Raw genomic sequence first — 11228 nt, 5'->3', positions numbered from 1 at the left:
CAAGCAAGTTTCACGTCGTTGGAGTTACGGACCGTCATGAAGTTTTTGTTTCTCCAGGGAAAGTCAGCAAAGGACATTCACACTGAGATGTCACAAAGCTGAAAAAGTCATGGTTTTCGTTTTCTGGGACAAAGACGGTATTCTGTTGGTGGACTACCTACCTCAGGGCTCTAGTATCACTAGACAGTATTATGCTAACCTCCGGGACCAGCTGAAGGAGGCAATTAAAATGAAACGCTGTGGAAAGTTGACCAAAGGGATTCTTTTTTTTGCAGGACAATACACCTGTGCACACGTCCAAAGTTGTGGCTGCCAAATTGAATGCTCTGGTTTTCCAATTGGTCCACCATCCCCCCTACTCACCTGACCTGGCCCCTTCGAACTATTATCTGTTTCTCTGTTTTTTATTTGAAGAAACACCTGAAGTGGCAAAGTTTTGAGGACATTTCTGACGTCAAAGATGCTGAGAGCTGGTTCACGGCCCAACCAAAGGACTTTTATTTGAACGGTCTTGAAAAGCTGCAACTACGCTGTACCAAGTGCATCAGTCCCAGGGGGAAATATGTTGAATAAATGTGTTATTTCATAACTCTGGCTGTCTTTCTGGGCAAAGCCAGGAACTTCTCAGCACCCCCTCGTAGTTAATACTAAATCGTATCTAGAGTCCAACCTAGATTCCTGTAGCTGCAAAGGCAAGCATGCTAGCCACCAAACCACTTTTTGACAGTTTTACACTATCACAGCTAGTTTCCCCTTAATGAAGTTTACTCATGGAGACCGCACAATTCAGTTCTTCCAATTATAATTGTAAAACACAACTTACAGGGGGTGACCGCTTCACAGGGTGCTATTCTCCTTTCACTAGCGAGACAGACAGAGCTTTATAATGTGCTAAGCTCCTTCTTCCCCAAGAAAAACACTCAGCGTGTAACAATGACACAGATATGTATAGACAGCTCGTGCTGATTATATCTGCTGTCACTTTGTATCAGTGTCTAAAAATACAGCAGACATTGTTTAAACATTGGAGTATAGCTCAGTGACATCTCTAATCTGCTTCTCATGAAACATAATACAATAGACTCCAATTTACTCTGCTGATTTACCACCAAACTTTCACCACTGGGAAAACTTTTGTCACCACTTCATAAAACTTACTAAATAGTCTGGGAATAGAATTAGCAGAAAAGGCTTCCAATAATTATATATTTACATTATACTTTATTAGGGTATTCATTATTAAGCTACAGAAGTATTGTAAGCTCTTCTGGGCAGGGTCCTCTCCTCCTGTATCACTGTCTGTATTAGTCTGTCATTTGCAATCCCTATTTAATGTACAGCGCTGCGTAATATGTTGGCGCTATATAAATCCTGTTTATTAATAATAATAATAATAATAATAATAGTTCTGACCAAATGCAAAATTGCCAAGCCCTTAGTTGAACATAGAAATAGGAATGTAAAACTTAGAGCAACATGCTTATATCCTTCATTTGTGGGACTTTTTCTGGAGGCTTTTCTAACAATTTTCAGACAAACATATTATGAAACCCAATAATTTTTTTGACATTGTCACTATTTGGCAGTACAGGAGTGAACATATTAGGTTGACCTAGGACCTTTGGATACTAGCAAGAACTCCTTCTGGAATAATTTGCCTTCCATAAATTTGTGTTATCATGGGTAGTCAACCTGATATCTAACTCTTCCCATGCTCGATTGATACATAACTTACACCTGACAATCTTTTCAGCCTATTCTATTCTTATGATGGATGAAGGATGAAGGATGAAGCAATTTTTTCTGCGAAACTCATCAATTACTGACCCCTCACAATTTGTTGTTATGATTTTGGAGGATCTCTTTTGACTCCCCTATATAGGGGCTTTCTTTGGCTTATACTGAAGGTAATAGAGGGTTAAATTGTATTTGGTAAAGAAATGTTTACTATATTTATGTGTTTTATTGATATGATATTTTAAGCTTTTGTAAATAAAAATTACTGGATTTTTTAATATGTTTGTCTAATTGTGGAAAAGCCACCAGAAAAAAGACCCACAAATTAAGGATATGATATGATGAGATATCTTTACATTTCCTATTTCTAATATTAAGCTACAGTGCATATTCAATACTGTAATCAGCTTTCATTTAAATTAACTGATATGAGTTTAATTTTTATGTAATTGTTCCTGTATTATACATGAGGATGTCTTATATACAGATTTATAGATGGTGCCCTTTTGGTTATTTGTTTTTCACCGGGTGCAATCTTGCTGAGATAACAGGATAAGCCACACAAAAGTGTTTAAATCAGTTCAGATCAAACCTAAAAACTGAAGCGGTCTTAAGCTACGTACACACTTCCAATGGTTCTCGCCCGATTATCGCAGGGTCAATATCAGACGAGAATCTGAAGTGTGTACAGCGCCTGTCGTCCATTGTCTGAACGACCGTTCTGGCAGATCCGACAAACAACGAACGATTGTAATGCAAGGGAAGGGGGAGAGCGCACAGCGGGGTGCTGCTTCGTCATTCTCCCCCTCCACTCTCCATAGAGCAGAACAGTGCTGTATGTACAGCACACGTTCATGCATCGTGCAGTAGTTCCTTTCCAACGACAAATATTGTCACACACGTGTGTATGCAGCCTTAGGCAATTTTTCTGGAAACAATCTTTCAGGATCATTTCCAGTGATAAAAATGTATGAATGAGCACTGCACACACAGCGTCGTTCTGTTCTATTGGGAGGGGAGTGGGAAGAACTAGCAAGCGGCACCCCATTGTGCTTTTCTTCATTGACTTTTATTGTATTGACTTGTATTGTGGTCGTTCTGATCATTCTGATCCATGAATGATCACTGTACACATCAGATTCACCCCGAGACAAGTCATATTGGGCAAGAATCATCTTCAGTGTGTACATACCCTCGGAGAGTCCATGCTTCCTGTATAATATATTACCATATATGTAATATACAAAGGGCTTTTTTTATAGCTCTAAGACTAGAGAAGATCCACTTTATTGATCTTTTTAACATGGTAAAACTCAGCAAGTCTTCAGGGAATCCCTGCTATAATTCCTATATCCACAGCTCACGGTATATTAGTGTGGTGATCCGTGGGAAGAATTCCTCCTGCATTGCTGGCCTATAGGAAGAATGTCTTACAAAAAGATCGTTGGTGTGTCATTTAAAATGACCTGAGAGGTACAAACTGCTTATTGCTCAAGCAACCTCTACAAACTTCTGCATGGACTATGCTTAACTTATGCATAGGCTTCCATGGATCCCTGGTTAAGAAACACCGATCCAAATAAATGAAGGGTGATTTTTGCCACCATGGTAAGTAACTGCTGGACTACCATGATGAGTACAAGTTCTGCTTTTAGCTATCATAATTTTTTTTTGCCTTGTAGCAATTGGCTCTGTTATTCCATACTTCTTGTTGTACTAGTTTTGTGTTTTTCATTGGGAAAAATGGAGCTGCTCATTTGTCTCCTATAGGCCAGACCACCTTTCTATGTTACCATCCAATGTACGGCAGAGCTGGATGCAAGCTGGTGCAGGACTTTAGAATATGACCTAGTAACTTGCATCGGCTTGTGTTGCATTGTAACACTGTATTATCAAAAGGCAGGTGGAAGCAAGTTGTACTATAACAGAACTTTGGCATTCACTATGTTCCCATGAACATGAGCCCAAAGGCTGGTAGGGCATTCAGTAGTGCCAATAGCTATATTTATTTGGCACTGAGCATGGTGATATACGTAGATGGCAGATATGTCTGAGTTCGTATAGACGTTGAGATTGTATAGACAGAATGTTTCCAAACTTCTTGTGGTGATATAATTTAAGGATTTCTTATGGATAAAGCCCAACTAAAGCCGAACTCAAACAAAGCTAATTCTTACTACAATCATTTTGTTTAGTATAAATGATAAGTGTTTGTTTATTAACTTTATAGTTTCAAAAACCCCATTGTGTATCTGCTTGGCTATAGCTGTGCACTTATCCACATAGTCAGGTCCTTCCTGTGGCTACAAGTGTCGCCCCTTCTCATGTAGTTTCCACCAAAATGTTGGGAATGCCATCTGGCATCTCATGTTCATCCTACTTTGGGTGTCATAGGTCGCCTTTGATTGAATTTCCTACTTGACCGAAACCAGTAATAGGGGAAATGGCTGTAGTGCAGTATGGAAGCACACCTGCCCCAGATATTCTACCAACTGCTATGCTTCTTTACTGTAAGGAACTTACCCGTCCTGCTAGCCTGCGGCGTCCCTTGGGATCCCAGCAGCAGAGGGAGACACCGCTGTAGCAGGCAGTATGGCCGAGGCTGCTGCTCTACTCTCAGCGTGTCTCTCTCTGCAGGCGGAGGGATCCGTCCTGGCCAAACTACTGTTCGGCCAGACGGCATCCCTTGCATCTCTATGGACGTGGTTACAGAAACTCCTGTTCTCAGCACTCCTTTGGATGTGCAAAGTAGTGAACGTCCTAGGGGTGCTGTGGGAAGAGGTGTGCGAGCTACCATGCGTGCCTCTTGTACCCCCTCAGGGCGTGGCACTTGGCTGCTTCGCCGCGGGGCGGGACATAGTTAATTTGAATTCCGATTGGCTGCAGGGGATTCAGTTACTGTCCAATCAAATGGTGCCAGGTGGCGCAAGGTCATTGGTCACTCTGGCCTTTTAAGGGGAGCCTGTCCTGTACACCATTGCCCGCTATAAGCCTCTGTGAACACAGTGCGCTTGGGTGCGTCCTTGTATTGGTTTATGCTAATCACATTTGTCATTTCCATAGCGACCTGGTCTGAACCTGACTTTAGCCTGAACTCTGCCTGCCCTGACCTCGGATTGTTAATGACCATTCTTGCCTGCTGCCTGCCCTGACCTCGGATTGTTCCTGACCTGCCTTTGTCTTACCCTCCTGTACTACGCTTATTTGGACTTAACCCTTGTCGTGTTTTATGACATTAATAAAACGTGATAGAAGGATATCTGGAGTTGGTTGTGGTTTGTGTGCCCAGGCGCATTACATTTACATTCTTTTTATTAATTTATCACTGTGATTGCTATAAGAATTTGCTTTGTTCAATTTTGAGTTGAACTAGGCTTTAAATTGGAGAGCAATTACCATGTAGTTTAGTTATTAACCGAGCCACACCTCCGAGTATTAGGAAAATAAGATGTACTGTTCAATGACAACAGCCCCTTACACAATATTTGTGGATTAATCTATAGGGCAAGCACAGGCTCTGGAAATGTTTCCCACATGGGATTATGGCTACATTAGCCCGTAATATTTGATCACACAGATAGGTGTTCAGAACAATACAATGCAGGCTGTTTCTGTAGTTTCCAGGTGCGTTGACGAATCGGAAATAAATAATATGCCGGTGTATCTGGAGCCAGCTGAGTCCTCCCACACAGACAAACAAAGAAAATTAAATTATTTTTACAGATGTTTGGAAGTACTTTTTAATATGTATATACAATACATTGCCAAAACTTAATGAAGATTTAAGCACACAGTCAACTCAAAATGTATTCATCTGATTTGGATGTAGTGGGGGCTGTTGTTAACCGCCTTACAGGTCTTTTCAGAAATGTATTTTTTAGTAAAGTATATTATTATTTTTATTTTTATCAATAACTTTTATTTATATAGCGTTGACAAATTACGCAGCCCTTTAAAGTTCATAGTCATGTCACTAATTGTGCCTCAGAGGAGCTCACAATCTAATGTCCCTACTATAGTCATATGACTAAAAGTCAATTTTGGGGGGAAAACCAATGAACCTACCTCAATGTTTTTGCGATGAAACTGGAGTGCACAGAGGAAACTCACACAAACATAGTGTCCTGGATTCAAAACTGAGACCCCCAGTGCCGTAATGGTTGGAGTGCTAGCCGCTGAGCCAAACCATAAAGGTGGCAACCTAAAAGTTTTGGAGATCACCAAAGGACCCATGAAAAATCAGGGCGCTCATTGTAAGTTTCGATGCTTTGTGGCTGATCATAGGGAATTCTGTGGCAGGGAGATGCAGGGACTGGTAAGGGTGGACCAGTATTGAAGCAAAAAGGAGAGAACAGCAGAAGATTTTTTAAAAAGCTCATCTTTTTATATGTGATTGTATAGGATATATACAAATGGTAAAACAAATATATATTCTTTGTAGACAGAGATTATAAGTGTCATTCTCAATAATTCAGAGGGTGATAGGGACTGTGCTATATAAATTACAACTGTCTTGATTTTATTAAGGTATATTGGCAGAACTGGATCCAGAGTACCAACGTGTTTCAGTTTAGGCTTCTTCAGGATGGATCAGTATTCAAAGTTGCATAGCCAACTCCTCAGCTTTTCTGGATTTCTACAAACTTTTGATAACCCTAACAGTAATCTGCTAAAATACTGAATATATTTCTTAGTTTATGCAAACTAAGTAGGTGTTTTGGCACTATATCTGTCCCTCCTAATCACTCTTTCTAGACATTGGCCCATTTATTCAAGCCCAAAGACATTCCAATGCTCACTAAGCCTCCACTTCCTTCAATTTTGCAGTTTATGTCAATAAATCTTATCAGATATATTCTCTAGCTCTGTGTTTAGCTTTTGCTGTTTATTTTTTTACTTGGAGTTTTTTGGATATATGGTTGTCTACTTTGTAATTGGTGCATTTACTGGTGATACATCTTGAGCTGTATGATATTAAAAAGATTTATTTGGTCGTATCAGTATGGTTCCAAAAGATCTGTTCTCGTTCTGTCATCTTTGAACACTTTGCTGGTGAGTAATATGTTGTTTTAGCAATGTTACAACACAGTGCAAAATAGAAAAGGAAATGAATCACTGCACCCCGAGCAGAAACTTTTCCTAATTATTGAATAGGAGCAGAATGAAACATGTCAAAGGTGATTCTGTTACTGCTCTGTACTACATTTACAAAGTTGCTACGGCCCTGAGTGCAGTGATTCCTATACAAAATAGCCATTTGAATATAAGACAATGATTATTATATATTAAAACTATCCAAGGCTGGAGAAGATACACTTTCATCAGTGAAGCTGGGTGATCCAGGATTGAAAACATTTGGTAACAAATTACTTTTAAGGAATACATTCCAGGTTTGCTGGATCACCCAGCTTCACTGATGAAAGTGTATCTTCTCCAGCCTTGGAGAGTTTAAATAAATCAGACACATTGTGAATGAATGGACAAAATCCACACAAGAGTGCGCTCCTAATGTTAGTGTGCTCCCATGCATGTTCCAAATACTACTGTGCGGATTTGCATTGATATGTATATTTTTCTGTTTTCATTTGTTTTGTTTGTAACGTTTTACAGTGTCAAATAACAATGTGAGGACTTAAGCTACGTACACACGTCAGATTTTTATCGCCCGATAATCGGCATCAGCCAAATATCGGGCGTCCTATTCAGCTTGCTCCTACTTTCTGCTCCTTTAAAAGAGCACTCAAAACCCATTGCTTTAACCTCACCTACCCGTCCTCTTCTCTCTTTAAACCCTCACTGCTACATATCTCCCCTCCTATTGTGCGATACTTACCCCACCTCTTAGATTGTAAGATCTTCAGGTCAGGGTCATCTCCTCCTCCTGTGTCACTGTTTGTATCTGTTATTTGCAACCTATATTTAATGTACAGCGCTATGTAATATGTTGGCGCTATATAAATCCTGTTTATTATTATTAATATTATTAATAATAATAATAATAATAATAATAAAGGGAGGTGTAAGGAGTGTTGGGTTTCAACCAAAGGATTATAGGATAGTCCACAGAGTAATGTATTGGGGTGAGTAAAGAAAGCCAGGACTGGCATTTTATTTGTGCACTCTTTAGGATAAAAAGCATGATGTGATCAGGGTAGGGGACATTCTATGATAAATTCATTTTGATATCTGGTGTTTCCTGGGATATCTGATTGCTGGTAAGGATCATGTTAAAAATATGGAGACAGGTTTATATAAAATAAGCTCCAGACAGCTAATTATTTCCCAATACACGTTCCTTAGCTCATTTTTAAATTTCATTATGAATATATTTGTTCAAAAAAGGATCGGAAGCTGTAAACCTGATAACATTGTTTGATTTTCTTCTTGCCATTCATCTTGCTGCAGTCATCATATGTGTTAGAATACAGAGAAATAATTAGTTCTTAATGAGCTGCCAGTGCAGGAAACTGGAATATTCACATTGAGCACACAACAATTGGTGCAGACAGGTGGAATATGAAGTCTTTATTCCCTGAAATGTAGTGAGACATCAGTGTTACATGGAGCAGAGTTAATGTCAAGCGGTATTAGGCGCCTGGAACAGATGGACAACTTGAAGCCGAGGATAACATTGCTTTTCCCAGAATCAAGCTCACAAGCTACCGGCAGAACCTTTATATCATTAGGAAGGGAACAGATACCTAGTTATAGCAAACAATATGTTTCCTCTATTGGTATTTTTTAATATTTAGCGGATAAATTACATTGCAAACCTATCTTTTAATGTAGTAGCATGTGAATAGATCACTAAGCATAAGAGAAGACAAGAGATCTGCCCATGCTCATTACAAGTATATGTATAGGCAGATATAATAATACTCAATAGTATGTAAGGAAAACTTAAAAAAACATGATTTTTCTTTGCACCTGATTGGATGGTTGAAGTCAGCAGAACTTCACCGCATTCACTAAGTGAAGTGAAGTATCCTTTGCAGGAAGATAATTCACTTTGCTAAGTGAACAGCCTATATTCCTTTAGTAAATCAACCTTCATGTATTGAATGGAGATTCCAAACTCTTACTAAGTAAAACTGTCACAATACTATTAAGATGATCGTTTTTTTTTTTTCTTTTTGTTTTTTTCTCTTCCAAAATCTGGAAAATATTCTGATGGATTGATTGGCTGACCTATAAGTCGCAAATGTGACATGTTTTAATATAGCATTACATATTACTTACACCTGATTTGCACATGTTTTTTTTTATTTTTTTTTTATTCACCTGTCTATTTCCCTTTTTCTTTTTTTGAGGGGGGTTAAGACCAGGAAATTATCGTCTTGAAAAGGGCACTTAACTTAGTGAATGCTAAGAGGATCTAAACACAAAACTCCCCAAAACACAAAAAATACACTTACCTTAAATTCCACAGGGCAGTCCGATCCATCCAGAGGTGTCTTCCGTCGGGTCCCGTGTCGTCCCCGCATCCGTCTTCGGGATAGCGCTCCAAGCGCCGCCATTTTCGTCTCTTCGTCCGAGTTCTTCTTCCTACATCACCCGACCCAGACACAAGATCGGGTGACGTAGGATGGAAAAAAACTTGCTGATCTTACTGCACATGTGCAAGATTGGCAATTATTTTCCCTTTTCACAAAAAGGCTCCTTCTGCGCATGCCTGAGATGCTCAGGCATGCGCAGAAGGAGCACCCAAGAGCCTCCCGGGATGCGTGACATAGGTATCCCAGGAGGGTCTGCGCTCCCATTCATTCTCCAACGCCTAGGCGATCGAAAATTAGGGGGTGGTGCTGCATCCTTTTTTTTTTAAAAAAGAAAAGGGTGCAGCACAAAAAAAAAAATCAAACAACAGAATTTTTACTTTAAATTAAAAGTTTGTCTACTCTTTTATGTAAAGTGAAATTTCTGAGTTTAGGTACGCTTTAAGTTCTGCTGATTTCAAGCATCCAATCACCATTTCTGTGTGTTTAGAAGTATTTTAGATTCAACCAAAGCTACAGGCTTTTTTTTCTTTGCAGCAAAGAACTGTAACACACAAACACTTCTTTGGTTGGTACTTTACATGAAGTAAAGGAAGAATTGAAAGTAAAAACATGGGCATTAAATTGCAAGATTTAACTGCCCCTGTAAACTTGACACAAACTAATAAATGTCATAGTATTGCAATCTGAAAAAAAAATGGTTACAATGTTCCTTCCACTGCAAAAGCAAACCAAGCTGGGATATTCTCCTTCTGTGTCTGTATCTGTCTGTCATTTACAACCCCTATTTAATGCACAGCGCTGCGTAATATGTTGGCGCCATATAAATCCTGTTTATTAATATTAATAATAATTGATGGACACCCCATTAAATATAGATTAATTGTGCCAGATCCAATGCTAGAGAGGATACACTTTCATCAGTAAAGCTGGGTGATTTTTTAAAAGTAATTTGCTATTTGTTAGATCAGATCCATTCCAGATTTGCTGGATCACCCAGCTTCACTGATGAAAGTGTATCCTCTCCAGCCTTGGGAAGCTTTAATAAATCAGGCCCTATAGGTAATAAATTATTTTTAATTTTTAAGATTGCACAGCAGGAAGCGGTAGATTTATACTCTTGTTGAAATATATATACTTTTGTGAGCAAATGACTAAAATAAAGAATTTTTCCCACTTTTCAAGGCAATCAAAGCCTTTGTTATGCCTTGGTAGAAATGTGTTATATTCATTATACAACATTTTGATTCTAAGAGGGAAAAAAGAAGGACAAATGAGAGGAATTTCGGCAGCACATATTTTGGAGTCTCCGCAGCTACCAAGAACAATGGGAAAAGCAAACATTTTCCATCTTTTGTTCAGGATGGGAAAAGGTGATGAGGTCAGTACAATGCTGCCCCCTGGTGTGTACATACTGAACTACAGTAATAAGGCATCTTTCTGAAGGGTTTTTATTTTATGATGCAGTCAAACATCTCATTTTCATCTATGAATTAATATTCATTCTATATCATTTATAGATTCATTATTATTCATTATTTTTTAATCATTGCATATGTAAATTCTAAAGTTTAAATCGTTTTGCATTTGCAGCTTTAACTTAAATAAATGTACAGCGCTGCACAATATGTTGGCGCTATATAAATCCTGTTTATTAATAATATTAAAATAAAACCTGTTGTTACTGCTATAACGGTCTGGTGTTCTTGCATTCCCCCCCCACCATACAGGCCTTTTGAACATACAGTTAGGTCCATAAATATTTGGACAGAGACAACTTTTTTCTAATTTTGGTTCTGTACATTACCACAATAAATTAATGAAACAACTCAGATGCAGTTGAACTGCAGACTTTCAGCTTTAACTCAGTGGACGGAACAAAAAGATTGCATAACAATGTGAGGAACTAAAGCCTTTTTTTTTTACTTTTGAGCCCCTGAAATGAAGTGATTGTGTTAAAAAAAAGTTTAGTTCCTCACATTTTTATGCAATCTTTTT

The sequence above is a fragment of the Pyxicephalus adspersus genome, chromosome 2, assembly GCF_032062135.1.
Source record: "Pyxicephalus adspersus chromosome 2, UCB_Pads_2.0, whole genome shotgun sequence".
NCBI classification, from domain to species: Eukaryota; Metazoa; Chordata; class Amphibia; order Anura; family Pyxicephalidae; genus Pyxicephalus; species Pyxicephalus adspersus.
Note: the sequence above shows the minus strand (reverse complement) of the source record.